Below are 8,510 nucleotides of genomic sequence, written 5' to 3'. Positions count from 1 at the left end.
CACCCCCTCCAAATAAAAATAAAAACTAAACAATTATATTTAAATAAAAAGAAAGTTGTTTGATTTTTAGGTAAATCGTAAACGTTAAAAGTAGAATATGACCCAAAAATTTTATGCTCGCAACGAATTTTGGATCTTCTGCACAAAGAAGCCCCGGCCACTAATGCGAAAATGGGAGATTTGAAGAAAACATCTTCACGTTTCAAAATAACAAATTAGATACCATCCAGTTGAGGTTGGAATGATTTGGAATTTGAAATAAATCATGAAATATTTAAAAATTTGTATCGGTTATACTGTATGCTTGAGAAAATTTCTGTGGGTTCTGTGGAATTCCGTATTTGTGTGCGATGACGTCATCAAAAAATGCGCACCTTGTGACGGTTCCGCCGTCACGTTAGTTGTGAAGATTGCTACCCGTATTTTTTCGTTATAGGACTTCGTGTCTATATATTTGAGCATCGCTCTCTTCTAGAATGGTCAAGAGACAGCCGAGATTCGCGGTTCGGGTGACGTAATCGTACTCAGCGGCGCGCCCGGGTGTTCGAGCACGGAATTTCCGTACAAGTACTGCAGCATTTTTTACTAGAATTTATTGGTCGAGTATTGAATTGTTCGAGTATCGATCGAGGTAACACTGTATATTCTTTGACGTTTCAGTGATGATGGCCCGTGAGTGTGCGAGACTATTTCTTATAATCAACAAAAGTCACACACAACTGTATCGGCTAAATTCACAAACAACACATGATGTCATAATAGGATGGCAGGCTAGGTGCGGGCTTGATTTCGCAATGTTAAAATTTGATTCGAGCCAGCTCGCCTCTGAAATTTGTGACCCGGTTTGAACTCTATCGTTGAAGTGATTAATTTTTTGTGTAGAATTAGGTTTGCTGGGGTAGTCGGGTGAAAATTTACACTCTATTCCAGTGATTCCCAACCTTTTAGCGCTCGTGTTCCCTTCCGGAGGCTTTCAGCACTGCTGGGCCGCCTGTTTATCAATCCAGTGTTATTACTTATCGATTTTAATCGGTAAGTATGTTGATAGGTATTTGTCTGTTTGTCTGTTAGAAGCACGCGATATCTCACGAAAGCGAGATTGAATCTGCTCCAGATTTTTACCGTATCTCAGACCAGAAGCCTGTTGATTTTGGGCAAATTATGTCGTATAATTAGCGAGTTATTAATTAATTAGTGATTGGACACAAGGTGTCACTATGGAGTAAGAGCACTGTTTTGAGGGATCCCCTAACTTTCGATCGATAAGTCTTCGGTCTCTGACCGATATTCTCGTTACACTGTTAATAACGCTTAATAAACTTTTGGACGACTTAAAATCCTTTTTTGACGACTTTATCACCATTGAAAGTCTGACTCCCTACTCCGGAAATATCAGAATTTTTATTTCAACTCCGGAGAGTTTGAAAATACGACTCGGACTCCGGTGAAAACATTCAACTTTAACACTATAGCCGGAGGCATATCCAGAAAATTTCAAATGGGGGGGGGGATGTTCTGATTTGCCTAGTTAGATTGAAACAGCAAGTGGGTCCGGCCGAACGCCGGAAAATGTGTGTTTCATGAGTCTTAGTGGTCTAAAAAGGGTTTCAAGCTTCAAATTGCTGTGTGTGATACAGAAAGATGCTTTTAATTTTTTTTATTCCAAAATGGGGGGGGGGGGGGGGCGTTCCCACCCCCAAACCACCTCCTAGCTACGTCCCTGCTATGCCATGTCGCCAGTGATGAAAACCATCTAAAATTTAACCCCCCCCCCCCTAATTTTGAGGAGTGACATCACACTTTAATTCAAGTTAAATCCACTTTAATTCAACTTGAATATAATCGCATTCAAATATTCAGTCAGTGGCTTATATACCAGTACAGATGGCCAGTCAAATACGTAACACATTATTATAAGTTATAAATAGTTTGTTTAATCGCTAATAGCAAAATATTTGCCACTCCCAAAATTTGGAAACAGCCTACAAGACCATGGAATTTTCACGAGTGAATTTCCGCTCTGCCGATGATTATAATGTTCAACATCATTTCCTCATTGCACGATGTGTGTGCAAGGTCGCACAATCACATGAAAATTTCAGTTAAATTTCCGAGATTTTTTAGAGGATAATTATGTGTAATTTCCGTTTATATCAGTTTAACAGTGACCACACATGGTCCGAAGGTTCTGTGACATTAGTTACTCCATCTATGCTCATCTATAACAAGGAAATTTATACGTAGGCAAGCAAAAAGTTGATTCAAACTGCAAGTAGTAGCTTGTGTGCCATCGGCAGTATATCATGTGAGCGCGCTTGCTTAGATGTTCTGTTTTCGAAGTTTTCATTTACGTTAGGCTATTGTTTGTATTTATTAGTATCCTGAACAGGATGGAAAATTTATGTTAGGATGTTAGGTAATTATGAAAGTCAGATAGCCACAATTTTTTCTCGTGGGGTATCTGAAATTTTTAAGTTCCAAGTTGGACACTATCAGATAGCGGGTTCGAGTCTTCATGCTATAAAAATCGCTTCTTCAATCGTTTTGAAACTTTTTCTGTTTATGTTTTAAAATGTTGGGATGGGGGGAATGTTTGAGTCGACTCCCCATTTTTCTTCGCCCTTGATGAAAGTACAGATATTCCAAAACCGGGCGGAATTCATTTCCAAGGAGAAATTTCGTTGGTATGAGGAACATAATTTCACTTTGTATTTGTGTGCATTTGTAACTTTTTACGCCACACTTACATGGGTATTCAGGCAGGATAGCGACTGTCATAATGGCGACTTCATAATAGCGACGTAATCAAGTGAGCGACTGTCAAAACAGCGAATGTCATAATGGCGACCGCAATAAAACAGCGACTGTTATGATAGCGACTTAACTCGTGTTAGGGTTAGCGACCTCTCTACACACGTATACACGCACAAACAGGCAAACACTGCGTAGTGAAAGATTGAAAACAAAAGGGGACTTCAAATCAACATTTTATTTGGACTAACCCTAACGCTATCATAACAGTCGTTGTTTTAATGCGGTCGCCATTATGACAGTGGCTATTTTGACAGTCGTTCACTTGATTACGTCGCTATTATGAAGTCGCCATTATGACAGTCGCTGCTCTACCAGTCGCTATTTGGAACCCGAGCCACTTACGGCTCACATGGTACGCCCGTCTGGTAGGACAGAATTTTTAATCCCTGGTCCAAAATCTTTGGTGGTGTCGCTGGTTATAAATCGCGGAATGAAATCCCCTAAGGGTGTAAATAAATTGGGTATGCGATTCTTGAATAGGAAAATTCCTGTTTTTCAAAAGTAAGTAGCTTCTTACCTAGCTTGGTTGCTTTACAGAGCGATTTCTTTCAGTCAATGCCTCCGAAAACAAATAACGGTAATCCCGAAGTATGTAAACCAAGATGGCGGACACCGAGACGTAGTATGTGTACCAAGTTAGGGTTAGGCCATAATTTTATTCCCATCGTACTTATTTTAGTTCTATTACGAGTTCAGGGAATACTACGTACCGGTGTCCGCCATCTTGGTTCACATACTACGGGAGTACCAAAATGACTGGCTAAATAATCCCATACCCGACATGGACTGGAAACTGAACGATAGGCCGTGGTTCGTCATATAAACCCGACACTGAAAAGAACTGCTCCCGACAATATAACGCGGCCCAGCACAAAAAGTGTCTTCCGCAAAGTGTTCCCTTTCAAAAATGGACAATTTTATGACGTCATTGAAAAGTGACGTCATGATTTCTAAACAAATGTTTTCCCAGACACATCATTAGATCAATCAAATGTCGATAAAAATATCCCACCTGCGTCATTTCCGCGTGTGAAGTCACAATTTACTTGCTCTTTGTAGATTAGATTCTAAGTAATCGCTCTCCATTAGAAAGGTGTTATATTAATATTAATAATTGACAAACTTTCTCTCCTAATAAGGTTTTCTATGAGGAACGATCAATGTGTAGGGATGTGCATTTTCGAATACCTGATGATTTCAGAATCGACTCAAATATTTTTCGAATAGAATCTCGAATACTTGGGAGATATAAAATTGTCTGTAACTTTCCTATTGTATTAGGTCCTCCAGACACATAAATTCGGAAAACATAGAATACATCATTAATACAGACTGCTGAGCGTTCATACACAATAAAAAAACATGTTTTCAACAATAACTCACTACAGAAAATAGTCATATGTCAGAATTGCGTTGAAAAAAGATGGCTTTATCTAAAAAAAATTCAAAAATTTACCGCGACCATTGGCGAAGTGGAAATACCGATTCAAATAATTTACTATTCCATTCGAAATGTCCAGTGCTACTAATGTGTAATGGCAGAGTCGTTTGTGGCTATTATATCAGTTAGACTGCGCTTATTGCTACAGGAAAAAAATAACTATAATATTTTATTGGAAACTTAATTCGACTGTAGACTTTTTAAAGGTTCGATTTCTGGCCCAGAAGCTTTGATTCCCGTAACGTCAATATTTAGACATCGGTTCCCGACTTCTAGAAATTTTAGCGTATACGTCCTCGACCCCAACACCGAAAGAATGGATTTTCAGTACCCAGACAAAATCAAAGACAAACTGCCAAAATACTTTTTCTATTTTCTGACAGGCTAGAATATCAGATATTTTTTAAAGATCCTTATTTAACGGTCGCGGTAGCATACAGCGAGTCGAGTCGGATTCCTTCACTTTTGTGCTTGCATGCACACGACTTGGCGAGAGTAAGCTTTGCATAATGGCTTTGCTTCTCCACTGGATTATTCTCATCAGTTTCTTCCTTCTGGCCTCTGGGAATCATGAAGGTGGTAAAAATATCCTTACGTTAATTTGTATATTGAAATTCCGATAGTCTCGTAGCATGTGTACCAGGTTAGGGTTAGACCATAATTTTATTCTGATTTTCCTTATTTTAGTTCTATTACGAGTTCGGGGACTGCCTGTGTTAGCCAAGCGAATATACCACCTGTCCTTAGGTTTCAGTCCCGTTACACAACTTAATGTAAAATAGGCGAACAAATTGAGGTTACATTCATATTGGTACACGTACTTCTGGAGCGCCGGAATTCCTCCCATGAAGGGATTCAAAGTTTTAGAAACGGGTTCTCTTTTGCATCGAACTTATCAATAACGGGTTCGCTCAATTTGGAGAAAGTACGCTGACTCTGATCACCGTATGGTCGCATCGCTCCCCCCCAGTCTATACCAAAAAACTTTGCTTATGTTGTTATTTTTATTATTTTTGCTATTCTCGTTTTTTCCAGTTGTTGAAAAATAAATATCTCTCTCTCTTTCGCTACGTAAGCTGCATTAACATGATACACTTAACATGAGTCTAATACACAACGTCAAATAAAAGGTACTCCCGTAGTATGTGAACCAAGATGGCGGACACCGAAACGTAGTATGTGTACCAGGTTAGGGTCAGGCCATAATTTTAGTCCAATTTTCATTAGTTTAGTTTTATTACGTGTTCGGGACTAGCCAAGTGACTCCTGTAGTATTTGTACCTAGAAATATGCCTAACCCTAACCTGGTACACATACTACGTTCCGGTGTCCGCCAACTTGGTCGACATACTACGGGAGGTATTATATCCATGTCCGGTATTAAATTAGTGAGCCTGTTATTTGTTCCAATTGCATGTACTTGATGGAGGAGAAAGCCGTCCATGGGTACGTGAACCACCCTGCGGTGGCGAGGAGTCCAGCAATCCTCTCACACATAATTAGAAGCGGAGTTCTTATCACTTTATGGCAGCTCCTGCCACAAACGAACGGCGGCGTCTCTTGTTTGTTTCCAAATTTAGAGGGTAGTATATATATTGTTTTTAGTGATAAAATTATTTTCAACTTAACCTATAAAAATGTGTTATGTAATTGACTCATCATTTGCACTGATGAATATGCCACTTTCAGAAAATCCAGATAAAATTTTATACACCTCAAGAATTATATTATTGTGTCACAAAATTTTAGGAGGGTTGTTCAGCACCTATAGGGCGGATGTAAAGAAGTCACTGAAAGTACTGATTACCAATTTTTCTAATACAGATACGTTCGTCAAGGTAGTCGTGCACGTTGGTCTTGGTTGTGGGGACAAAGACGGAAATATGGAGATTGTCTTGGGAAAAAGCGACGACTTCCAGAAGGTAAACAAATAAGTGGTTCACCGTAAGAATCCGTTGGGTAATAATTATGTGCAAAACGATCCCCCCCCCTCCCTTGCCACCTCATGGTGGTGGTAGGGCTGGGAATTTACGAATAACTTGAGATTTCAGAATCGAATCGAATATTTATATATAGTAATTAATAATAAAATAATATAGGAGTCTTATAGTAATTGGTCCTCTCAACAAATGAATTACCGAAGACATAGAATACATCACTCAGACAGATTACTGAGCGTTCACACAGAATAACAAACACGTTTTATCAATAACTCACTACAGAGAATAGTCATATGTCAGAATTGCGTTGAAAAAATATGACGTCGATGAAAAAAAAATTGGGGGAATTCACACGAACCATTGACGGAAAGAAAAAAACAAGATGGCGGCGATTCGAAATTTTGCTCTGAACCGATTCGAATAATTTACTATTCGATTCGAATATTCAATTCGAAATGCCCAGCCCTAGGTGGTGGTTCACGTAAACGCTTTTAAGTTACGGCTTCCTTCACCCTCAAGTCCATGCATCTGAGTACAAATACCCGACTAACTTATCCCATACCCGACATGGACTGGTAACCGAACGAGAGGCCTTGGTTCGCAATATGATCAAGCCGTTTTATCGGCTTTCCTCTCCCCCCGCGGAATAAATATGGAACTTTATGTAGAGAACTACTGAGCCTTCCCACCTGTGTGGATGTACCCACTGGAAACAGCGACTATAGTTTGAAAAGGGGGCGTAAGGATTTGGGGCAGTGTTGCTGGTCGCAACCCTTTCCTTTTGAAATGTAAAAAGAAACATTTTTCGGGGCTCCCGAAGTGTGCGAACCAAGATGGCGCAAAACCTGAAATCAGGATGTGTATAAGGTCAGGGTTCAGGTTGTGCGACATCTTGGTGCGCATACTTCAGGAGTACCTCTATGGGCAGGGGCATCCGGTTGGCAACTGATGAGCTAACTATTCAATCACTAAGCCAGGGATCGGCAACATTTTGTCGCTCGCGGGCCAATATCAAGGGTTGCAACTTGCAAGTCATTGGCGGGCCGTACATATTTTTAGAAAGTTGAAAACGGATGATATTTTTATAAAAAAAAATCAAGCAGTGATACATCTCTCGAATAGAAGATAGATTTATTTCCTCATTGCATCTCAAAAAATTTCATTTGAATATTTTCGGCGCCATTGAACCCTTTGCACTTAGCATCAATTTTTCTGCGTTTTGTTGCCATTTGTCTAATTATAATTAAATTATAGGCTTATTGAACGAGTAATTTTTGGATATTATACTTGTTAGATTATAATATAATTTAGTCTACACGTGTCTCACAATAAATTTTGTTACGTAAGAATATAATCATCAAAACAGCTGTTTTGTTACTATAATTCAGTGAACCGTCGCGGGCCGGATTATATTACTCCGCGGACCGTGGGTTGCCGACCCCTGCACTAAGACATCCCGACCATAGTTTTTTGCATAATATTTTTTTAGCGATATTTGTCCTAAGTCAAGCTCAAATTGATATTTGCAACTTTTTGTTTTTTATGCTGAAAATAAATATTTGAATATTTTATTTTTTTTATTTCAGATTACAAGCGAAGCCGGTGAGCATCATTAACTTTGACGATCAATCAGCAGTCAAGTTTGTAAAGCCGTGTTTCATTGTACCAGGGCAGTGCAGTCTGGAGAAATTTACTATCAACTCCGACTCCGGATTTGATTTCAATCCGGTTTAAAGCAAATTTCGACTCTGGCTACGACCCCTGGTTGAAACTATGCGACTGTGACTACGACACCTGGTTAAAAATAATTTAACTTCGAATTTTGACTCCGACTGCTACCCCGGGTTGAAAATATTCTGACTCCGGATACGAAAGAATTTCGACTTCGTAACTCTGGGTTGAAAATATATTGACTCAAAATACGACCCTTAGAAAATTTAAAATATTTTGGCTCCGACAGCCAATCTTTAAAATTTTGACTTAATAATAACTCCGGGTAAAAAATGCTTTTGTCCTCGATTCCGCCGTGTTGCAGAATATTTCGACTCCGACTACGACACCTGGTTAGAAATAGTTTGACTGCGAATTTAGATTCCGACTCGACTCAAAATTATGACCTTATAACTCCGAGACGCGAAAATATTGACTCCAACTACGATCCTGGTTTAAAAATATTTTGAATCCGACTCGAAGTTGTGAAAATTTTGAATCTTTATAAAAATTTGAACTTTGTGATTCCGGGTTGAAACATTTTTGACTCTTCATTCGAATCTGGAATGAAAAAAAATTTTACCCCAACATCGGGGTTGCAGAAT

The 8,510-nt window shown here is 39.2% G+C and overlaps 1 protein-coding gene and 1 long non-coding RNA gene across 2 annotated transcripts in view; one reads left to right on the top strand and one right to left on the bottom strand.

Annotated features, from left to right (window-relative positions):
* Positions 1-8,510, bottom strand: part of LOC120334744 (afadin- and alpha-actinin-binding protein A-like) — a 165,345-nt gene that overhangs the window by 84,170 nt on the left and 72,665 nt on the right. The gene's annotated exons all lie outside the window — the stretch shown is intronic.
* On the top strand, positions 4,643-7,971 carry LOC120335055 (uncharacterized). Its single transcript, XR_013476384.1, has 3 exons — positions 4,643-4,831; positions 6,080-6,177; positions 7,782-7,971. It is a non-coding gene; the product is annotated as an uncharacterized LOC120335055 (long non-coding RNA).

Source organism: Styela clava, chromosome 1 (assembly GCF_964204865.1).
Source record: "Styela clava chromosome 1, kaStyClav1.hap1.2, whole genome shotgun sequence".
Lineage (NCBI taxonomy): Eukaryota > Metazoa > Chordata > Ascidiacea > Stolidobranchia > Styelidae > Styela > Styela clava.
This window is presented reverse-complemented; position numbering and strand designations above follow the sequence as displayed.